Source organism: Notolabrus celidotus, chromosome 24 (genome assembly GCF_009762535.1).
Source record: "Notolabrus celidotus isolate fNotCel1 chromosome 24, fNotCel1.pri, whole genome shotgun sequence".
NCBI classification, from domain to species: Eukaryota; Metazoa; Chordata; class Actinopteri; order Labriformes; family Labridae; genus Notolabrus; species Notolabrus celidotus.
The window spans coordinates 3,899,511-3,912,294 of NC_048295.1; positions in this window are offsets into that span (position 1 = coordinate 3,899,511).

Below are 12,784 nucleotides of genomic sequence, written 5' to 3' on the forward strand. Positions count from 1 at the left end.
GAATCCTCTTGAGTGGGAGCAACACACATCCATGAAAGCAGATTTTTTTGCAAACAGCACATCATTACAAACATGTTCATTCTCAAGGAAACCCAACACAATTTCCACTTTGAGCACGGCTCGACCTCAAAAGGAATAACAGTGTCAAGGCAGTTAGCTACCGCATTCGGGACCTTGTGCCACTTATTATTTACTCTTATATATATATAAACCTGCTTCTAATTCAAGATATGTTGGTGGTCTTTTCAGATAGACGTAGACTGAGCTGTTGCCGTGCCTCAATTTAGAAACATTTTATTAACTGATCACCACTCTATCATCGTGGATGGAGTGCAGAATGGTTTTATTTATTGCCTCTGACTTGCTGAAACATTCAATCAATTATTTTTCTTTGAAAGGCAAATTGCAGCCAAGCGTATCAGAAACGCCAGCATCTGATTGGAGACTTCACCTGACAGTATTTTGTGTCGGCATTCTTGATCCTACTTCTGTTTTATTATGAATAAAATAATAGTTATAATAAAAATAATAATGATAATAAATATTATAATAATACAAAATGTAATAAATTAATAATAAAAGAATCATCATAATGATAATGATGACAATGATAATGATAATATTTGTAATAATAACATAACAATAATAATAGTAATAATACAAGCAATGGTAATAGTAAATTCTATATTATAATTATTAGAATAGTAATAACAGTAATAATAATAATAATAATAGTTATAATATAAACTAATAAATGCAATAATAATAATAATAATAAAGATATTGATTAAAATCATAATGTTGATAATACTATTTGATAATAATATTAAACAATATTGTTAATAATAATAATTATTATTATTATAATAGTAAAAGTATATAATTGTAATTATTATATTGTTATAACAGTGATTATTATAAAAATAAATAATAATAATAATAGAAAAAATAACAACAATAATAATGTGCTAGGTTTGCTGTGCTGGCATGCTTTTGAAATTAGAGAGGCATCAGTGCAGAATTTGTTTCCACTGCTCCCACCAATTAATTTAAAGCCACAGTGAGAGATTTTGAGCTATAAATAAAACTGACTGAAATTCACTCTGATGCCATGAAATGACCTACAAAAGCAAACTAGAGCATCACAGACACAATCGATTACTTGTCAATAATTGTTTTATATACCTGTCCACCTCTCCCATGGGGCAGGTACCAGATCAGGTGATTAACTGCACACAGCCTAATAATGCCTTTTTCTAAAGGTCACATAAAATGAACAAAGGTTTTTCTTCCTTACCTAGACATATATACTGTAGTCATCCTCCAGCATAGCAAAACCTGAGAATGTGGAAGCCAAAAGGTGTCTGCATTGTTTCTGCAGCTGACCTACTGGGAAAACGCAGCTCCTGCAAGGTGAATCTGCTCCAGTGGTGACGTAACGACAGGAGTGAATCCCTTTAAGCTTTGCTGGATTGAGTATTAAGTGTCATAAAAACATTTACAGTGCAAAGAAACAAAAGTATATCTGAATCGCTTCCCACCCGGACCCCTTGGAGGTCTTTTTACAGCTCTGTAAAGTCGTCACAGATCAATCATTCTACCCTCCATGGCTGTGATTTGCAGCGTAAGACCATTTTTATCCCATTCATATCACAAGTCCTCTACCTGGGTTGCACAAATTTGATTGGCCCACGCTGGGCTCTGCCAAAAGACAATGCAGTATCTAGCTGCCAAAGTTGATTCAGGTATTTTGGCAGGATGATTATTTTTCGGAGGGACCTTATTGAAATTGTCTCTCTGCACACGTCCTCAGTGACGATCAGTGCCAGGAAAAATTGAGTCAACCGTCTCTCAGACTCTATTTCTTTGATTGTCCTTATTTCCTGGCTCGCCTTATGAAGCTTTGAAATGTAAATCACACATTAATCAGCACATACAGTTTGACCCACTTTGGGTACATGCATGGCTGAACACCCTGAGCCACCGCATCATCATCCATACCCTCAAACATAACAATCCCAGTCCTAATCCAATCTCCAGTTTGGCTAATGACGGTAATAACTTTTTGTGGCTCAGACATCCTTTCCATTACAGCAGAGCGGGTTACTGGTGTGCCTTTTCCCAGCCAGAGTGCGGCAGTTTCCCCCCCCCCTGCTGGACCAGACCCACAGAGGCCGGCTCTCAACAGGGTTCTTGATTTATGGGCCACTTTACAAGAAGGGCCTAGGGACGCAGCACTCCTTGTCCTACAATATTGAATCTGGGCTGCCTGGCATGGAGATGTGGCTCGTCTGTTATTGTGTGAAGGCTTATTTGCATTGCACCGTTAAGCTCTCAGTGGTAACTACAGCATGTCTGCTTACCTTAGTGCTTAAGTTTATTTTTGCTTGCAGGGCTGTTTGGGTCTGACTTGGAGGAGACGTTTTTAGAGGGAAAGCACAATAAAGAGAAAACCTCATTGACGAGTTTATGTGTCCACCTTTGTAAACACATAACAGAGTTTCTACCCCAGTTTAAAAAAGTTGTACTTTGTGAAAATGCTTATAAAACAGATGCTAATTTTGAAATTGATGCCAGCAACATGTTTCCAAAACCTCCTCTTTTTACAACACTCAGTACACATTTGAGTTTTTGAGTTTCTGGAGTTGAGAGTCTCCTTTGTCAGTTTTTCATTTGATGGTGTGCCAAATGTTTTCAACGGGTGACTGGACCTCTTCATGAAGGAGCTATGCTGTTTTAATAAATGCAGATTGTTGTTTTGGTTAATCAAAAACCTGTATACACTATGTAAGGGGATAATGTACGGTTAGCATGTGCTTATGGGGAATAGAATCCCACCAAGCTGAAAAGATCCTGGGTAGGATTTGGCGTCCATGATTTCCAAGAAGAATGTTGTGAGACCACAGGACAGTTTGCTAGGCTAGGTCTAGAGAAGTCTCCAGTGTTTCTGGATCGTGTTTATATATGGTATCCTATTTGCATGGTTCAGTTTCAACCTGAATTTGTGGATGCAGCTGCAAATACTTGAAGATTGTGGTAATTCAGTTTGAAATTGTTGAACTATTTGCTCTCCAAGTCCAAGTGATCCACTTCTGTCTATACCTCTGAGAGACTCCGCCTCTGTTATGTTACCGACTCGTTAGAACGTTTTCTAATTAGCTGGGAGATGATGCTCCAGGTGATTTTGCAACTTTTTCAAAAACATGTTTCCTGTATTAAATTAAGCTGCTATTTTTCAACATTTCACATGTTGTCTTTTAACAGTTCTCAAATGAATAAAGGGTTTAAATGATCCACAAACCATCCCAATCAGGGGTCCAACATTTTCGTATGGTGGTTGTGTTTCTCAGACGGTGTTTGTGAGTCCGTCCCATGAGGAGATGGATGTGTCTCTTTTCATTAGGTTGAAATTTCCCCCTGAAACAGCCTCTGAAACAATACCCATGGTGCTTTTCATTCCAATTATTGTAAAGCCACATGCTGCACATCCATCACTATTCTATGTGTTGTGTGTTAATCAATGTTTTCAGGCCGTATGCAGAGCAGTCAGATGAATCGACTGTACACTTCGAAGCACATTGTCTGAAAGAGGAGAGACTTTGATTACTAGTTCAGACGGCTTTGTTTGTTTTCTTGCTGTTGGCTGGATTGTTCGGTTGGAGTTGATTCCTCCCAGTGGTTGATTTGATAAGAGGAAGAAAAAAAAAAAGATGAATGTTGAGCCGCCGTAATGATTATAGCTGCTGTAGGGTAGGCGTTTATTAACTGGTGGTAATAATCTGACAATCCTCTTTCATTCCCCCTTAAATCAGCCCACGGTTATGCTGCTTACAAAAACAGTAGATTCAGCTGGAGTCATTTGGAGGAGCAGCCAAAGTGGTATTTGTCATTTTTGTTGGCCTTTTCTTTCTACGTCTTCTTTACATTCATCACTCCTTTGCGTCGTTCTCCGGTCGTCTCTAAAAAAGCTAAAAAGGCCAACCACGAGAAGAAACCCTCCTCCTCCTGTTCGGCTCTGTTTCTGTACTTCCTAAAGCCGGAGCTTCTTGCAGACTTTGATGCTCTCCGATGAATAGCATTAGCATACTGTAGAGTTAGCTGGTGCCTCGTCGGTTCAGCAGCAGATCAGTCTCAGTGTCACAGATTTAAATTTAGGTGCTGAGTGGAAGTGTGTGTTTGAGGTTGTGTGAGGAAGAGATAAAGAGGGAAAGGCTTCAGCCCGTGAATATCTCATCGTTGCTTTTGGAAGCCTCACCCTCGGCTTGATGAATTTTCATTTTTTTCCCAGCGCTGCATGGTGAATGTTTCTCGCGAGTACACCCACTGCTGCTATAGATAGATGCAGCTCGTGTTCGACTTCAGATAACCCTGCAGCACCAGGTTTTACAAGTGTCGTTCAGCAGCCGCTGGAGCATGCTTCCTCTCCAGGTACATATCACTGCAGACCTTAACTCTGATCACGTTTGGGAGTTTGATTGACACCGGCGGGAAAAGAGACCTAAGGAGAGGAGACCTGAGGACAGCAGACCTAAGGAAAGGAGACCTGAGGAAAGGAGAGGAGACCTGAGGACAGGAGACCTGAGGAGAGGAGAGGAGACCTGAGGAAAGGAGAGGAGACCTGAGGAAAGGAGAGGAAACCTGAGGAGAGGAGAGTAGAGGAGACAAGACCTTAGGAGAAAGAGGAGGGGAGAGGAGAGGAGACCTGAGGAAAGGAGACCTAAGGAGAGGAGACTTAAGTAGAGGAGACCTGAGGAAAGCAGACCTAAGGAGAGGAGAGGAGACATTAGGAGAGGAGAGCTGAGGAGAGCAGACTTAAGGAGATGAGACTTGAGGAGAGGAGACCTGAGGACAGGAGACCTAAGGAGAGGAGACCTATAGAGAGGATACCTAAGGAGAGGATAGGAGACCTGAGAAGAGGAGACCTGAGGAAAGGATATCTAAGGATAGGAGAGGAGACCTCAGAAGATGAGACCTGAGGAAAGGCTGGGAGAGGAGAACTGAGGAGAGGAGACCTGAGGAAAGGAGGGGAGAGGAGACCTTAGGAGGGGAGACCTAAGGAAAGGAGAGGAGGGGAGACCTGAGGAAAGGAGACTTAAGGAGAGGAGACCTGACTGACTTCCTGGATTCTTTTGAACTTTGAGAAAGATTTGATGCAGTGAGATGACCCTGCAAGAATAAAATGCACAAGACAGCAATAGATATATCCTTCTAACCTGAACATAAGAGCAGTGTCTGTTTAAAAAGCTTAAAAGGAAACACTTTGCTTACTTCTCTATATTAACCACACGATCAGAGAAACTGCTCGTGACGTAAATACCAGAGAAATGTGTTCTTGAAGCTGATGACATCCTTTCAAAGAGTGCTAAATGATCCACGGAGCAGCGATAGAGCAGGATTGTCAGTGTTCATTTACCAACGTGAGTCATCAGCGCTCTGTTTTGCTATGAATCCATATCTATCAGTGTTCATTTCAAACTTTGAGACAGTTTGAATTGCAGCTTTAGTGCCCACAGCAGCAAACAGCTCTCTGTCTGTGTTTTGGAAAATCAACATCTTTAACACTTGAGAGCAACAAAGAGGATAATCTCTAAAATCACGTCATGCATTTGTATTTGTTGACAGTTTAAAAGTATCACTCAGGTGTTAATCGCTGTGAAAACGTAGAGTTTGCAGAAGAACTTCCAGTATTCCCCAGAGTCCTCCTCTTTGTTTCACTGCTCTGCAGCTTGGCACCGTCTCATGACACTGCCTCTCATTGCTGCCGTCTCCTTGTCCTCTTTCCTTCTCCCTTCTCTAGTGTTCATTCATCCTCTCTGTCCCCTTTCACCTCTCCCTCTCAGTGATTCCAGTGGGCCCTCCCTCAGGCCTCTCAGCGCTGGCCTGGAATCTCCAAAGAGAGAGAGCTCCGTTCATTTAATGTCATCCTTATTTCCCTGACAGCCCGGGAGAAGAAAGGATGTAGTTAGTAGGCAGCTCAGGTAACAGGACAAAGAATTGGACGTGATTGCAGAGACAGCTTGTTTGTGCGTGCATGGGAATGTGAGTGCACATCACATTTGTGTTCGTCCAAAGAATATGTTGAAAGGGGATTTTGTCAACCTGACTGTTAGCTAGCAGCTCTTGAGAGCAGAGCTATAAATTATACATCATATAGCCCGTCTGCACCTACAGAGAGCAGAGTCTGTCACTTACTCATGCCTCACCAACCTTTGAGGTCAAACAGTGAGCTGACGGCGGCAAGCTTCAGTTTGAAGACCAGATGTTTTCTTTAAATCCCTCTGATTGGAGGAAGTCATGTTTATTGATTTCAGACCCAGTTCATGTTTGAGAGTTTTCTACATGATTTCCTCATACTGCCGCCAACTTGTGCATTGCTTATTCTGAGCATCACCCCTGTGTCGTGCATTATATAACGCATGTGCAATCATGAAAACATAAGCAGCATAAAACTAGTGTTATCCCTCAGAACTGAAGCCTCATACAAGTCATTATTTCTCTGGATGGGTTTTTAAAATGTTGCAAACTGTGACGTCCTCTGGTATGATAAATGACCGTAAAGCTACCATAAAGCTACATTATTTTACATTAATGTAGGTTAAAACAGCTCAGTTTGATCATTGCATGTCATTCAAGGTCTTAAGTTGAACTATTTCTTCAGGTATAGCTTCAAACTAATGAGCCAATCGCAGCGAGTCCGCACAAAGCTGCACCATCAAGCCTTAAGAGATTAAGATAAGAGATTCCTTTACTTGTCCCACAACGGAGAAATTCAAGAGAAATGTAAGTGTCTGCAACTCTCTCCTCTACTCAGGTCTCCTCCTCTCCTGTCCTTAGGGCTCCTTTCCTCAGGCCTCCTCTCCTCTCCTCATCTCTCCTTCGGTCTCAAGTCTCCTTTACTCTCCTTAGGCTCCTTTCCTCAGGTCTCCTCTCCTCTCCTTAGGTCTCCTCTTCTCTGGTCTCATTTCCTCTCCTTAGGCTCCTTTCCTGAGGTCTCCTTCCCTCTCCTTAGGCTCCTTCCTCTCCTTAGGTCTCCATTCCTCTCCTTAGGCTCCTTTCCTCAGGTCTCCTTTCCTCTCCTTAGGTCTCTTCTCCCCTCCTCAGGTCTCCTTTCCTCTCCTTAGCCTCCTTTCCTCAGGTCTCCTTCCCTCTCCTTAGGCTCCTTCCTCTCCTTAGGTCTCCTCTCCTCTCTTTAACATTTTTGGATAAATACTTATCAGCTGTCTGTGTTTCTGTCCTCTGAGTCTGATATAACTAGACAAGTGGTACAGACAATTTGCATGACACTGCAAACCTTATCCCTAATCTTAATCCTAATCTAAGTAGTAAAGGTAGCAGAAGAGGCCTAGACTTTTGTTGTCTTTGTTCGAAGGATGGATTTGCAACCCTGACGATGTTTGCTGTGTGTCCTCTCCCTCTCTCAACCTGTCCCATCTGATAAATGAAAAAACGACTCTAAAACAAAGCGTTGTGTTGCTCTTAAGTGTCATGTAAAGCTTCTGAAATCATAATCATGCCCTTTCAGCTCTTCCTGAGTTGCCTCAGATGTATTGAAGCCTTGGTCTCTTTGCTGCTGAGGGAATAGGACTGTTTTTAGCTTCAGTGTCATGTTCGAGAGGAGTGCACTGAGATGTATTTTTTATTAGTACCAGGGACAAACGGAGCACCGAGGACACTCGTGTCATGTCCTCAGGATTTTTGTTTTCAGTCGTCGCATTTCACGTTCGATCACGTTGCAAACGATTTGTTTGATTCTGATGTATTTGGAGTTTTTGACCTTCTAAGCTACACAAGTTATTCACATTTCTCCACCGCAGACTTGATGAGAAGGTTTAAAAGAGGGTTTTACTTAATGTATGAAGTGAAAAGGTATGATCATGATGGTGATAGTTTCCAGTTATCCTTGAAACATAGCGTACGCTCAAGTACACACATAAAATATCACTCTGTAAAGCTTTGACGTAGCCGAGCAGACATTAGCGCTCTAAAATAAGAGTATTGTGTAATGTCGAGTGTCCCTGGATTCTGCTATTGATGCTCTGAGTCTCTCTCTCTGTTGCCAGGGAGGAAGCAAACTGTGTGCATATTTTTACACAAACACAGAAGAAACATCTACTGGAAGACATTTACGGCGGTAAACATGTTTAGAGACGCAGATTGCATCCTCTCTCTCTCTCTCACTTCCTGCGTTCATGTCAAGAACATGGAGGCTCGTGGTTGCAAGGTTATTAGATAATCTAAAATGGAATAATTCAGCAAGGAAAGCATGGACTGGCGTGGGCGTGCGTGTGCGTCAGCCGAGGGTGTAAGGGCTTCAAAAGTGTTCCTCACAAATAGAAATGTTAATAACTCACCGAGCGGAGTACATATCAATTTTCTGACTGGAGGTAGGAGGACGGGTGCAGAGGGGTGACATGGGTGAGAGGCGGTTTAGGGGGTAATGAGAGAGACGAAGAATAGAGGGACTTTTAAGACTGCAGCTGAGAGGAAAACTGTTCTAGTTCTTTAAGGTTTCATTTGGGATTTAGAGCATGACATTCAAACTGCAGGATCTGAAAGACATACCAGGGGGATTCTGAGGACTCTAAAGACAGATCATCGTCTTGTTAATGACGTGGTATTTTGCAGCGATCAGGCCTGCAGATTGTGCAGGATGACATCGGCTGCAATCAGCTGCACACAACTCTTAAAGCAGAGATATGAGAAGGTTTATATTGAACATGAGATGTCAATCAATACATTAACAAGAGAGACACGCTGCAGGATCTCTCTGCAGGGCGTGTGTCAGGCGCTGCAGATCAATATTATTTGTGACAACATTTGAATGCATATTATGTCATTTCATATGTAATTAATCAATGCATGTTAAAATATATCTTTCAAATCTTTCAAATAACACACTCCTCTAGCAAATCCTAATCGAGCAGCTGCTACGTCTTTTGGCCAAATTCCACCAGATCTACGTCAGGTCCATCTCCGATCCGTCATCGGCTTCTGACATTCAACAAGTTGACCAGCAGTTCTTCCTCAGCTGAGTGAAAACTTGAAGGCAAATATCTGGAGTGTTTTACAAACACAGCTCTGAAGTGTAGGCAGAAAACTGAAATCTGTTATTGCCTCTCGGTGTCAGTATACGCTGCTATCTGATACAGGTAACACAGATATGAACAGCCCACCAGAGGTATGAGTTTGTGTGGTTCAGAGCTGAGTGTGAAGAACAGCCCCACAAAGAGAGACTTGAAATGTGAGATCTGTATAAATCATCATCTCAGTATCCACCCGGTGAGCTCTGTCGTCGATTCCTGAAATTGTTTGTGTGCAAATGTGAGCGGGGGATGCATTCCTCGGGGGCAAACCCCGAGCCCCCAAGAGTGTTGAGAGAGTGCCCCATTTCTCTTGCCGAACCCTCCTCGAAAGTAATTGAATTTTGGATGAATCCACTGGGGAGGAAACACTGTCAGGGAGGGGAGAGAGTGGATGCTTGAGGAAAAAACAATCAGAGGATGAGAGGCAGGTGACAGCACCTTTTGGATGAGCTTTTCCTCTAAAGAATGGCTCACTATGAGATGCCTGACAGGATAAGTTTTCACTGTAGGATTTTCAAGGGAGAGCTATTTTTCCCCCCCGAAGATTTTATATATTTTTGGACGTGTAGTATCCGTTCTTTTGTTGAGGGGTGTTTTTTCCTCCTGATCATATCTGTCACAGTTCAACAGCGACACTGAATCCATCGCTTCTTTACAAGCTAATAACCGTGAGCCGGGAAATGAGATGATGGCGACAACAATACTTTGATGAGCTTACAAGATTACTGATAAAAACAGTGTTTGACCACGATAGAAGACCTTTATCCTTTTTTAAACACTATCAGCCTCTAAATAAGGAAATCAAACACCAGATTGAACCCTAACAGATACCATATTTTGGGAATCTTGCCATGATTGTATTTGATACTTGTTTACTCGTCATTTTCAGCAATGCATCTGTTTCAATACACATTTGAACCTCCTGGGCACCCTTTGTTTTGGGATTTCTTTTCTCAGTGATCCATATTTTGGTCCTAACAGTCTTTTTCAATGATTTTTCCTCAGGTGTGACTCTTTTCTAAGTTATTTCTTTTAGGACAGGTCACCTGTGGTCATTTCTTTCAGTAACTTTCACAACAGGTCTGTGTTGATCCCTTTCTAATGATTTTTAGCGACAGGTAGGGAGGCAGTGGTCAAGGTTTTTTGGAAGTGGTTTGAAGTGGCCCATTTTTCTGTGATATGATTTTTTGCTGGTGGTGCCTTTATCAAGGATTTCTTTTCAGACAGGCACACAGTGGTCACTTTCTTTTGTTGAGTGTATGACAGTATGCTTTTTGTGGACAGGTCTGAAGTGTTCAATCAATCAATCTTTATTTATATAGCACCAAATCCCAACAAACGTTCCCTGAAGACTCTTCACAAACAGAGCAGGTCTACACTGGATAGTAGTAGTTGTAGGAGCTGGACTCTGGCATGTCTCCAACAGCAGGAACCTACGAGACAAGGGAGCTCAGGGACTCCAGAAAGGTCTATGGTTAGTAACTTTAATGAGACAGGAAGAGTTAAAGTGACAGGGTGAGAGAGGAGAGAGATGGAAAGACTAGACACACACAGTTTTGCAACACTTCTGTCTATGATTTCACCTGCCTGCAAGACAAAATTCTCCCTTAGCAACAACAAAGTGGAAGTGAGGGTGAATAATCAACCCCTGCTACATCTTCTTGGACAGTCTGAAAGCCTTTGAAGGATCCTTCACACAAAACTGTATCATAAAGATATCTGTCAGGCTGCAATGTGGCACAAAAGCAAGAGTGTCCGCAGCATTACATGCAAGGTCAGCTCGGCGTCTGTAATGCTTGTGTTGATCTCCTCAGAAGAGCTGTCCATTAAAAGCTGGCTCTCCTTCCCTCACAGGAACTGGCACTTTTGTACGCAGCAGATGTGAGAAAGACGCCACTGAGGGTGAATGTAAAGCTGGCCGGTTCTAAGAACGTGTGCCCAACGGCATAGTCTGCATATCTCTGCTGCAGGAAAGCTTTGTACTTGAAGCCTTACACCAACTGTTATCCCTCTACCTAAAGAGCTGGACCCAGCTTTGACAGTTACCCACCTGTGCTATCAAGTCCATCATTATGAAGTGGTATAACTTATTATTCTATATTATTTTGATATCACACTGGTATTCTATTTGTAATGTTACCTTTGAACTCTGAACTCTTTGACCCCATAATTCCCCGCCCCAGGTGAAAAAATCTCCCAGTGACATCTAAATAACCTTGGTGGGAGGGAAAAACCACAGTGACATCAGAGTCCTCACAAACGGCTTTGTGAAAGCTCACTTCTGGAGCCGTTTTCCTCTCAAACGCTGCTCACAAGCTTAAAGCAAAGCACTATGTCATGTTTTCATGTGTGACTCTTTAGTATATTTAATCCTATAATCCACTGTTTTTGCTCTCTGCACACATGCAGACACAGTGTATGCTCAGTGCATCCAACAGAGGATGCTGTGCTGCATGTGCTCATCAGTATAGTTGCTGTCAACAAAGGAGAAATTAATTACCCTGCATTGCAAGAGCAGGGTTTTAACCTTTTCCCAGATAAAGAGTGTTAGCTTTGATGTGTAGCAGTCCAGGATATCACTGTGAGCTGGAGGGAAACCGAGCAGAACTGGTGATTCAGTCGTTTCCTCTGTGTGCAAACCAAAGAAAGAGACCGTGGCTTTTGTGCTCATGTTGCAGACTTGCACCCAACATGGAAAACTAATTAAAAAGATAAGATTTTTGTGGGGTTGCGTGGAGCTTTTTCCGAGGTGGCATTGGTTGCAGCAAGACGACGCTGACGACAATAGGCCTTTGACGACGACAACACGGCAATGTCGCCATCTTTGGCTGCCGGCCAGTTTCGCATGCCTCTGTGAGTGTCTCAAGGGTTATGGTGCCTTTTCAGGGTTTCCCAGCAGACGCCTTCTGATGCAGCTTTGTGGAATCTATGAGAAGCATCTTTGTCGTGACTGAAATGCCAAAGAACTGTACTTGTAGCATACATGAACTGCTTGTAGAGCCAAAGCAGAGATGGTCCTTTAGCCTGGAGCGAGACTAACAAAAAGAGGAATTATATCCTAATATTAAAGGGCATTAATGAGTAAAATTACCACTTATGAATACTGTTGGCAAAAGCTGGATAAACACAGTTAACTTTAATGATTTAAGTCTTTTTTTTGTTTGATAAAGTAGATAAAATTAACTTTTGGTTTTTTTTCTCACATTGTATCCCCAGGTCTAATCATCTGGTTTGCATTAACATCAGATTAAAAGCATGATGCTCACACTGCAGCCTTACTTCTTAGCTTAATGACTGCTAAAAGCTAGAATTATCTTAACATTGTTCCAGGATATGACAGCATGCGGATGGCCAAGCATTCAACGACTATCTCTCTCCCCGGGCCGATGAAGATACTGTCACAACAAAATTACAAATTCATGCCTTCATGCCCGAGAGTGTAAATAAACACTATGTATATGTCAGTCATTGGGATGTGGTTAAGATGCAAGATGAATACATCTCTCAAACTCCAGATGTTGTGAGGTATAAGACATGACAACACATGGACTTTACCCCTGAACTACGTGTGTTTCGACCGGAGGAACCAAGGTCTAAATTTAGTTCATGGGGCAGTAATCTCCCCCCTGAAAAGCCCCTGTTTGGGGGTAGTACTTTTCAAAGGTCCTGGGACTTTCAAGGGGCAGGGTCTGCAATGCTGA